The sequence below is a fragment of the Lycium barbarum genome, chromosome 10, assembly GCF_019175385.1.
Source record: "Lycium barbarum isolate Lr01 chromosome 10, ASM1917538v2, whole genome shotgun sequence".
NCBI classification, from domain to species: domain Eukaryota; kingdom Viridiplantae; phylum Streptophyta; class Magnoliopsida; order Solanales; family Solanaceae; genus Lycium; species Lycium barbarum.
Window position 1 is genome coordinate 106,401,756 of NC_083346.1, and position 10,846 is coordinate 106,412,601.

A 10,846-nucleotide genomic window follows, 5' to 3' on the forward strand; every position below is an offset into this window, starting at 1 on the left:
TTGGATTGAAGGGAGAAAATAAAGAAAAGATTTGGATCTTACTGCTGCTCTGATACCATGAAGAAAATATAATAAAATGAAGACAGATTTGGGAAATTTTCTGCTTGCTTTCTTCATTCATCTATATTTGTATATATACAAGTATGTAGGGTATGTCCCAAGAATGTAAAAATATGAAAATCAATTATGAACCTACACTTGTCCACTATCTATTTGTTGTCCACTATATATTTGTTTCCTAATGTAACAAACTATACAGTTGTACACTTATTCCTGATCATTGCTATGTCACGAAATTTGGAGGAAATTTTATCTCTCCAGCTGGCAAATCTGAAAATGAATTCTGGAAATGCTTATTTTCATTTGGTCTTTGCACTTGGATATCTGAATATTCATTGATTTGGGCTTGTATGGTGAGGCCCAAGACTGATAGAACAGTTAGGCCCAAAACTAGTGCAAGACAACATTGTTTGTTTCGCCTATTTTCCTTTGCTCATTTGAATTAATCGAGCTTGTTCTTCATCTTCTCTAAATAACAATGGTGCATCTATATTTGTTAATCCAACACACGACTGTTTTACACTACATGAGATAATAAAGACAGGCCGAGTCCTAGACGTTCCATCAAAATTTTGATGTTTCTTTGTAGGGCTTGATGCTTTTTTCGAGTCTGCTTTCCCTTCAAGAGGAGAAATGTACTCAGAAACCAGGGGCGACGGCAACTGTATCCAAGTGGTGTCCTAGATAAATGTACTCAGAAAGACAGAAACCACAATTCTGTTTTAATAGTATTTTTTTTTTCTTTTTGGGACCTATTAAATCATACTCATTTTCAATCCTTTGAAGAATACTTAGTGGATCACTAACACAAACAGTTTCAAGTGACATTTCTCTGTGATTTCTTTTGTATTCGAGATTGTTGCTCAACTAGAAATCCAAAGGAAATATTAGCTTTAGTTTCAGGATATTTTGACTTAAAATTAATTTGCTCCTCTTTGTACATTACAAAAGTTGAGCTTGAATCATGAGTTAGGACCATAAGTAGTCTTTAGTATGAATATGTTGCAAGAAGAAATTGTCGTTGTTGACACTCAATTTTGTCCCGCCTTTCTTCCAAAATATTTATTTGCGCTTATAATATTTGGACAACTTAAGAAACAGATATTTATACTTTATTACAATTATTATCTTTCTATTAATATCGTCGTTTTTCATTATCCAACTATAGTCATTGCCTATTATCATTATTATTACCGTTGTTGTTATTATTATTATTATTATTATTATTATTATTATATTGCCATCACTTAATATTATAATCGTCAATATCACTTTTAACATTTCTATTTATTGTCTTACGCAAAAACGCATCGCATTTATTTTATACAATTAAATGATAGCATTTTTAGTGTTATACCTTATAAATATCATGGCGTGAATATTATGATATCATATAATTTTTACTGCTATGTAATTACTAGTAATTATATTTCGCGTTGCGTAATTTATTCACTTAAGCACATGTTAATATATAATTTATTAAAGGATGTTTTAAATCAAATTTTGAAGCCAAAGAAATTAAAGGAAGAAAGGAGCATTAAGGTTGAAGCCCAAATCAGCCAATTCAAGCCCAAAACGAAATCAGAAGGCCCACTCCAAATAATTTCTTGCCCTAATGTCTCTCAGCACCTCTTCTTCCCTTTTTCTCTATAGCAGAATCCCCTTTGTCTTCTTGCCCATTTTCATCTAAGGTTTCAACCTCTATCAGCCATGGAAGAGCATTGTTTTTTCCATTTCCGAGTAAGAATCTGGGTCTATAACATCTCCTCATCTCTCCTCTTTAATTTAGTCAACACAAAAAACCAAAATACTTTTCAAATTTCTGAGAGAAAATCAACTTTCAGAGATTGGATTTTGACTTGAAACGGCTCTTTGATTTTCATTTTGGAGCCAAAAAAGTTTTGAAATCCATAAACCCTAACCTAGCTCTCCATCACCTATAAATACATCTCATTAGCATTTGTTTAACAAGTTTTGGCCGCTGCCTCTCCCCCTCTAAACTTCCAAATCCTTCAAAAATCACTTCTTTCTTTTTTCTTCTCAGATCTCTGCCCACTTTTAGCCGTGGAGGAGATTTACTTGGCTTTAATCGTGCTGTTTTGTTTGTGAGGAAGGTCGGATTGCGTCGGATCTAAGACCCCGCACCCCAGTTCATTGCACCCAAAAAAGGTTCGTAACATTAAATTTCTTCCCCCTGTTTATTGTTTTTTTTTTTTTTATTTCTGCCAAGTATGTGTTCATTTGAAAATGTGATTTATGGTTTATTTTCCGTGTAGAAAACATGATTTTGTAGTTGTATGTGTACAAAGATCATGAAAGGACTGTGTGTTCTGCTTGTGTATGTTGATCGAGCAAGGAAAATAAGATGTCCATTAAACTGCTTGTATGAATAGGTTTCTGATGATTAATACATTAATTGTTAAAGTTATGTCTTTGGTTTTAAATACCATGATTTCAGTCCTTTTTTGCTAGACATTTCACTTAGGATATATTGAACACTTCCTTTGAAATAATGTAGCAGCACATTCAGAGAAATAAATCTCCTTCATTGTTATCAAATTCCTGTTGAAGTGTTAATGTATCTTCTTATGCTCGCCTCAACATATAGAAAATATGTCTCTGTATGTTTATTTCATTTGAAGTTTAAGAAACATGCCTATTGGACTTTATCAATTTTGCGCATGCTTTGAATGCAGGTTCGTGTAAGTGTCTATAATTTTAGGCTAGAACTCCAGGAGCTAATTCTTTTTTTTTAAGTGGCATTTTCCTAAGCTAATATTCAGGTATTGATGATATATACTTAATGATTTAAGATTCTTACTCTAATGACAATATTGTTTGGTTTATTTTCATGTCTTAAAACAATACTTGTGGGAACAGACTTGCATATGTGAATTAACTAGAAACTGGATTAATTTGACTACTATGTGGTATGATCTCTCTTTAGATAAGAACATTTATCTCGATATGCTTTTCTGTTAGACTTGAGAACTGCTTGCCAATTTTTGTCTTTATTTCCCTTTCTTTGCATGTACACATTTGGAGTAAATCTTGAGTCTTAATGCAAGACTGTTGGCCACGGCATATCCTCTATTCCTATAACTTCAGATCTATTAAGGAGAACAGCCTTCAATTTGAAGAAGTAAAAATCCTTCTGAGGGTTACTGGCATGAAACATTTAGCTCGTTGCATTATTAATTATTTTGTTTGAGTGTGGTTTTGAATGATTCATTTGATGCTTCTTTTCATTGTTTGATACGTGACTTTATGGGTTTAAGATTAGCATATGACAAACTTTTTACCTTTTATTAATCACAATTTAGACTCATTCCATTTGCTAAGGATTTGAAATCGGATCTCAAAATATTCACCTAGCCTAAATTGGAGTCTTAAATTCTTTCTTATTTTTTATTATTTATGAAATGTTAAATCTTTACTTGATATTTTCCAAATAAGTCTTAGACTTTTTTTTAGGAAGAAGAAGACTTTGAGCCCGTTTGGATTGACTTATAAGTTGCTTATAAGCTGTTTGAGTGTTTGGCTAGTCAGCTTAAAGTCATTTTGTGCATAAAATAAGCCAAAAAACTAATTGGGTCCGTTTGGTTTAGTTTATTTAAAGCAGCTTGCTTATAAGCCAAAAAAAAAAAAAAAAAGTTAGCATATCCCATTTTTTTTTTTTTGGCTTATAAGCTGCTTATTTTAAGCCCATCCAAACAGGCTCGTTTACAAAGCTACTTTCCAATAATACTAGCTGACTTGTATAGTGACTTACTTATCCTATTTGATCCCCTAATATTTATCAAATTGTTAAAATAAATTGGTTCCTAGCTATGGATTATTTTTAACGCTTGCAAGGACATTGACTGATCCTGCTCACTTTTAAAGTTTAACTTATAGCTAAAGTCATTTTCCATAACTACTAATTAGTTTCCTTACAAATTTCATCACTATCGTTATTAATGTTCACTTATAATGCAAGCTATTTTCTTAAATATATAAAATGCTATACTTATATTTTGAGATTATTTTTAAAATAACCTAAGTTTGGCCAGTTAACAGTATTTAAGTGAATCTTAAAGGATGCTTTACCCCTTCTCTTTAAGATAACTAAGGACCCTTACCTAGAATCAAATTAGTTAAGTAGACTAGTAATCGGAGTTGATTTTTAGCATTTACTTAGTCAAAATAGGTGTCCTAATTCACATTTAAAAATAATTAGGTGGCGACTCTTTAAGTTAAATAATATAGGAATCACTAATATGTTGTACTCCGCTTTGATTCGGTTAAAATAGGGTATAACAGTCGTAATCAACAATTATTCTGCAACTAATTTAGAAAATATTCGCAATTGAATGTTAAAATGTTATATCTTCGTGGAAATGTTAACTTAGTGAAACTTTGGATATACAGAACAATAAAAGAATTTTAGTAATGTTCCCAAAAGTGGTTTTGACGACGCCCAATTTGAACTTTAGAGCTGAACTTTTTTGACTAATGGAAGAAGTGTTCTAACTGAAAGTGATTTGATTATTTGAAAAGAGGATTAGCTAGTTTGTTTGCATTCCTAATCTTTTTTTCCAGTATCAGTAACTCTGACAATATAATTACACTACCCATAGCATTTTAAATGTCTTGAATGATGTTTGAAAGTTGATTTATGGTTTAATGCATACGCAGCCCTGAACTTGTCTCTTTTTTTCATTTTGACACCTTAACTAAGTGTTATTCCTATTGAACCTTTGAACTCGTCCTCAAGTGTGTCTATCAAACACAATTTTACTTACATGGTATTCTATCTTCAATTTAGCAACATGCTAATATATATTCTAATTTAATTATGTCATCTTTTAGCTAAGATTAGTTGAAATTGAGAGAAAAAAAAAAAGAGTAAGCTCTTAATTAAACTAGCAGTGGAAGAGCAGAACTAGCAGAAACCGACACATCCATAATCTAAAGAATAACTTACCACACGCCTAAAATATTAATTCACCTTCATTAACAGGATTTAATTTTTGCTTCTAATAAAAATCAGATTTAGAGGATTTGATAGACACACTTGAGGACGAGTTTAAGGGTTCAATAGGAACAACACTTAGTTGAGGTGCCAAAATAACAAATTTAGCGGGCTGCATATGCATTAAGCCTTGATTTATTTTTCAAAACACATCTCTCTCGTTATTTCCACAACCCCCACATTTGGTCAATCCAAAAAGGAAAAAACAAATTCATAAATATTTTGTGCAGACCTGAACCCTTGAGGAATCAAGGAACACATGCATAGAGCAAATATTATGAATAATAGTGGAAAAAAGGATAATATTGAAAATTTTAACAGTACAATTAATCATCATCATATCATATTATACTAAAAGTAAGAAACTTCCACGTTCAAAGTTAGATTACAATTTTTCCCCTGCTGTAATTAATTAAAATGTAATAAAACATAAAACATCTAATATAGTACCTATTAAATAGTAATATTATAATAAAAGTTGAGTGACAATTTTATTCTTAAGAATTTGTTTTATTAATAAACTAAATTAATAAAATCAACTAAATAAAAAAGCAAATGCATTGAACCAGATAAATGATGGATGAGTTGATTCATCTCCCAATAATTAATATAGGCTATACGTATCCATATTTTCCTAACGGCATTTTAGAAAACTTTTTCACGTTCTAATTTTTATTGGTTTGGTCCTCTAAGCTTCTACTCGGTTGTAAATGTGCAATTTATGTCAAGCCTAAATAATAAAATTGAATGGTTATTAATTCCTTTAAAGACTGTTAATTGCTATCCAGCCAAGTTTCTCTTCGTTAATCAAAACATTAATAAGTCTCAGAGTTGGTAATCTTAAAGATTTTTTTGGAAGAAGATCAAAGAGTCAGTTAGGACTCTTAAATTGTACTCCCTTAAGATAAAAAAGAGTGATCGCTTAGCCATTTTCATGTTTCTTATGAAAATACTAACTATTAGGCAAAAATAGGTAATTTGACTAAAATGCCCTAATAAAATAGGTATTGAGATTTGGTTATCTAACACTTAATAAGGCAAATATGAAAAAGTGAGTTAATTCTTTTTTGATTTGGTAAGTGAACACTTTTTTTAATAAAAAAATAAAAGCTAAGTGGATACTCGTTTTTATCCGGATAGAGTATTGAGTTGTACAATATCCAATCGGTCAAAAAGAAGCCAAGAGTCATTACTCTTAAATGAAAAAGAGAAGTCTAGAGGCATTACTCTTGAATTAACATCCGTTTTTTTTTTCTTTTTTTTTACCAAAATAATTCAATGGCCACATTAGTAATTACCATTAAATTGACAATCACTTCTTGCCTAAGAGAACTTAATAGCCACATTTTAATGTATATATTAGCGTTGTTGTTAGTCATTAGGTATTGTTGGGAAAAGTCAGTTTATTTTGAGAAAATATTATGGTTCTCCTTTTTTCTTTGCAATTGAGTTTTAAAGTAATTTTTAGCTTCATTACATTGTTTGCTTTTTCAATATTCAAATTGAATAATGTTATTTTTTAATGATGGTGCAAAGCTGGAGATGAAGATTGAAATTTGATGTACCAATTATAGACGATACCAAACCCTTTTTAGTTATTGGATTTCAGAGAATCGGTAGACTCCCTTCTTTCGTATTTTTATTTGTATTTTAGGATTATTGTTCTTCTTTATTCTCCATTTTTTCTTGTTTGATGGCGAAAATGTTTAGGTCCCACATCTTTTGAACAATATAAAACTAATTAGTTGTTTCCCAATTATTTACACTTCAATAACATAATGAAAATTTTCATGATTTATTGTATTTTATTTCTTCAGATACGAATTTCATTTTGAGTTATGTCAATTTTTGGACTTTTAATTTTTGTATTTTGCATATGGAAGATGTGATGAACACATTTATTCTTTATTTCTGATTTTATAGTGATAAATAATTACTTTCCTTTGAGTTCTAATCTTTCAGCAATTGCTATTTCATTTTAGATTTAACTATCTTCTTCTTTTCCCTTTTATTTTTTTATTTTTTTTATTTTTTTATGGAAATGCTTAGGTTGCACAGTTTTGAGCCAGCAAACTTTTTTTTCCCTCCTTTATCAAGTACCATATTTTAAATTTTAAAAGCCTCTAAAAAAGTAGTCAAAAGAGATTTAGCATGAATTGTTTCATCATAAATAGTAAAAATAAAATAAGAAACTTGACTGAAAATTTTGTGTTAACGATGATGATTGTAAATTTAAAGACTAAAGAAGAAAATAAAGTTTACCTACATAGAAAGAGCTTTGCAACAAAGAATATTATCTATGAATCAATAACATGACTTTCTACTTTGCGGTTATATCATTTTTTGGATTTAAAATTTTTGCATATTGTGTATGGAAAATATACTGAGCACATTGTGTGGTTTTGTTTTAAATTTATTGGTGATAAATAATTCCTTTGCTTTTAATTTCAATTCCATGAATTGCACTATAATTGATCAAATATAGAGTATATTGTTCAAGAAAAACTTTAAAAAAAAAAATAGATCGAACTAAAGAGAGGACTCAACAAGTACTTTGGTTTGAGTATGTTTGTAAGTAGATAATTTTAACAGAACATGCTGTACTCCTCCCTTGCCTTGGTTAAAATCTTTTCTTTATTGTTAAATTATTTGCTATATTAATAATCTAAATTTTGAATAGTGTTTTAAGCCATGATGAAACAATAAGAGATTTGAGATGTAGTCATACTGAAAATATAAATATAATGTCCATCAATAGGAGTCATAGTCACGATTGAGCAAGTAAAACATCAAAGTGGAACACACACCAAGAATATCGTCTATAAAGAAGTATTAGGTTAGGTACACGCATATGATATGTTGGCACTAAATTATGTTAAAATTTATCTCATCAAACATCAGTGATCATCAAATTCAGTTTTATATTTTCTTTCTTCGAATTTCAATTACTGTTTTTCATGTTTTAATGTTATCCATCTATATCGTTTAAGAAATTCTATGTTAATTAAATTGGAACACACGTGTAACGCACGTGTCCAAGAACTAGTAAACATATAAATAAGAAGGCTGAACTCACACAATGAGAAGTTCTATGTTTTGCAAAGTGAAAGTAAAGCTCGGACAATTTGCAAAGGAGAAATCAATTTTGGAGGAGATAAATGGTTTTGATGTTTATGTCTTTTGGACTTCCAAATCTTAAAAAGATTGCCATAACAGCAATTTAAGTGAAGAATTTCGAGAAGTGAAAAAAAGGAGGACAATTGGATGAAGGCATTCAAAGGGACTCTTTCACCAAAGTAATCCATTATTTTAACCAATTAATAAAAATAATACTCAATTTGTTTCAATTTATGTGAACCTATTTCCTTTTTAGTCTGTACTAAAATGAATGATCTCTTTCATAATTTGGAAACAAATTCACTTTATGAAATGATTTACAGCCACACAAATATTCAAGACTTATTTTGAACCACAAGTTTCAAAAGTTTTCACTCTTTCTTAAATGTCGTCCCCAGTCAAATGGGTTCACATAAACTGAAACCGAGGGAGTATCGTTTTTTGAAAATTCTCAAAAGTAGTACTCCCTCCGTCTCAAAATATTTGTCGCATTTTTCATGTACACGCTCCTTAAGAAAGCATTTATAAGGATAGTATTTTGACTATTTTATCCTCTTAACATATTTGATATAATCTCTCCTCAATAAATATCTACTCCATTAATGGTGAGAGTCTCTTAAATGTTGCAAATAATACAAGGGTAAAATGTGAAAAAGTTACTTATTTGTGTCTTGATTACATAAAACGACAAATATTTTGAGACATGCATTTTTAATAAGAAAGAAAGATATTTTGAGACAGAGGGAGTAAAAATTAGTGTGTCAATACCGACTTATAGAATATTCTGTTCAAAATTCGAATGGGCAAAATTAACGGTGACGCCCCAAACAGATGTATAAGACGTTACTGGTGGTCATGTGTGTCTTAAATTGGGACGGAGGGTGAAAAAATTATCTATATCGAAATGAGAGCCAAGTCTCTGGCAAAATGTTGTTACTATTTAGACTGGATCCTTACTTATCTCTCTATATTGATGAGGGCAAACTATTCAGATCCAAAGATGTTTGTGTTGGCGAGTGGAAACATGTTATCTATTTGATTTATTTTCTTCTCAAAAAAATTATTGCAAGCAGAGAACGTTGTTAATTGGTTAATATATGTTTCCAGGGCGGACAACATAGGGAGGATAGCAGGAAGAACACCCAACCTTAAGAAGTTAAGATGTATATTTGCTGATTCAGGGTGTTGGGGAGAGAATGAAAACCGCTTCCCTGTATTGGACTCATTATCTCAACTTGAAACACTAAACGCGGTCTTCACTAGTATTCCAAAGATAGGTCCTTCAAGATTAAACTTTCCAATGAATCTCAAGAAATTGACATTATGCAAATTTCGTCTGCCGCTTGATGAAATTTCAATCATTGACAACCTTTTCAAACTTGAGGTACTTAAAACTACAAGAAGTTGCCTTTGAAATGCATGAATGGGAAGTGAGAGGTAATGAGTTTCCTCAGCTCAAATTCTTGGAACTAGAAAATCTCAAACTCTCAAAATGGATAATGTTTGACGAAGCCTTTTCTTTCCTCGAGAGATAGGTTCTGGATAGGTGTTTACATCTCGAAGCAATCCCTGGTTGTTTCGAGGACTTGGGTTATTTGCAATGCATTGAATTAAAATCATGCAGTGAAGATGTTGCCGACTCAGCCAAGAACATCGAAGAAACACGAGTTGGTAATGGGCACAAATGTGAAATGAAAGTCTTTTCTTAGCAATGGAATAATGAGGCTGCATGTCTGCGACCTTCTGTTCATTTTCAATCCGATTGCAGGGGCAATCTTAAGCAAATACTGGTATTTAAATCACTCTTTTGTAGTCCCCTCCAATACATTGCTTTACTGACTATCTCATGTATATTTTGCTTTCTCGCTTCAATTAGTTGTCCTTGAAACCTATCTAAACAAACTTTCATTACACATCCTGTAAAATTTAGCTTATAATGATTGATTTTAATGGACCTCTATCCCTCTTTCTCATATGTTTCTTCTTTTTATCATATTATGACTGTATATCCATCTTAGCATCTGCATATCTAGACACTCATCTTGTGAATTTGTCAGGTGTTAGCGGTCTTAACACTCGCTCTGTATAACATTGTTGGTCTTATAATTGTTCTATAAAGCTTAAGTTTCACTTCGATAGACATCATTCTATCATATAACATCGCAAAGTGGCTTCACTGTTTCAGCCATCCAATCTTCATTATGAACTGCACCTTCGTCTGATCTTCATTATGAACTGCACCTTTCTATCTATCATTCCGTTCTGCTAAACAACGAGTCTAAATATCTTAAATTGCTTACGTTTAGGTATTGCAGTTCACCTTAGTACCACACTTTTTAATGCTGAGTAAATTTGCAGTGTATATATTCATCGTCATATTATTATTTGTACGTTAATCTACTTTACTTATATCCGCGCTTGTAACCAATCATTGAGCCAAGATATTACAAAAGAGAAATTTACGACATGTTTATGCAATAATAAACGATTTAGCTATTTGGTCCAGCTATCAACTTATTACCCAATTTATCGATATTTCTTTCTTTTTTGGCCAACCAAGCTATCTGGCTCTCCCTTGTGATATTTCTAACACAAAAGCTTCTTCGTAATCTCAATGTCACCCACTTGACTGGATTTTTCTTATATACCAATGGC

The 10,846-nt window shown here is 31.2% G+C and overlaps 1 long non-coding RNA gene across 3 annotated transcripts; it reads left to right on the forward strand.

Annotated features, from left to right (window-relative positions):
* The first annotated feature begins 1,616 nt into the window (after positions 1–1,616).
* LOC132614678 (uncharacterized) lies at positions 1,617–10,164 on the forward strand. Of its 3 annotated transcripts, none has more exons than XR_009572403.1 (3): positions 1,651–3,202; positions 9,299–9,628; positions 9,727–10,164. It is a non-coding gene; the product is annotated as an uncharacterized LOC132614678 (long non-coding RNA). The 3 variants fall into 3 exon arrangements; XR_009572402.1 differs by adding an exon at positions 6,611–6,690 and having other exon boundaries at positions 1,653–3,202; positions 9,299–10,164; XR_009572401.1 differs by having other exon boundaries at positions 1,617–3,202; positions 9,299–10,164.
* Positions 10,165–10,846: the final 682 nt, after the last annotated feature.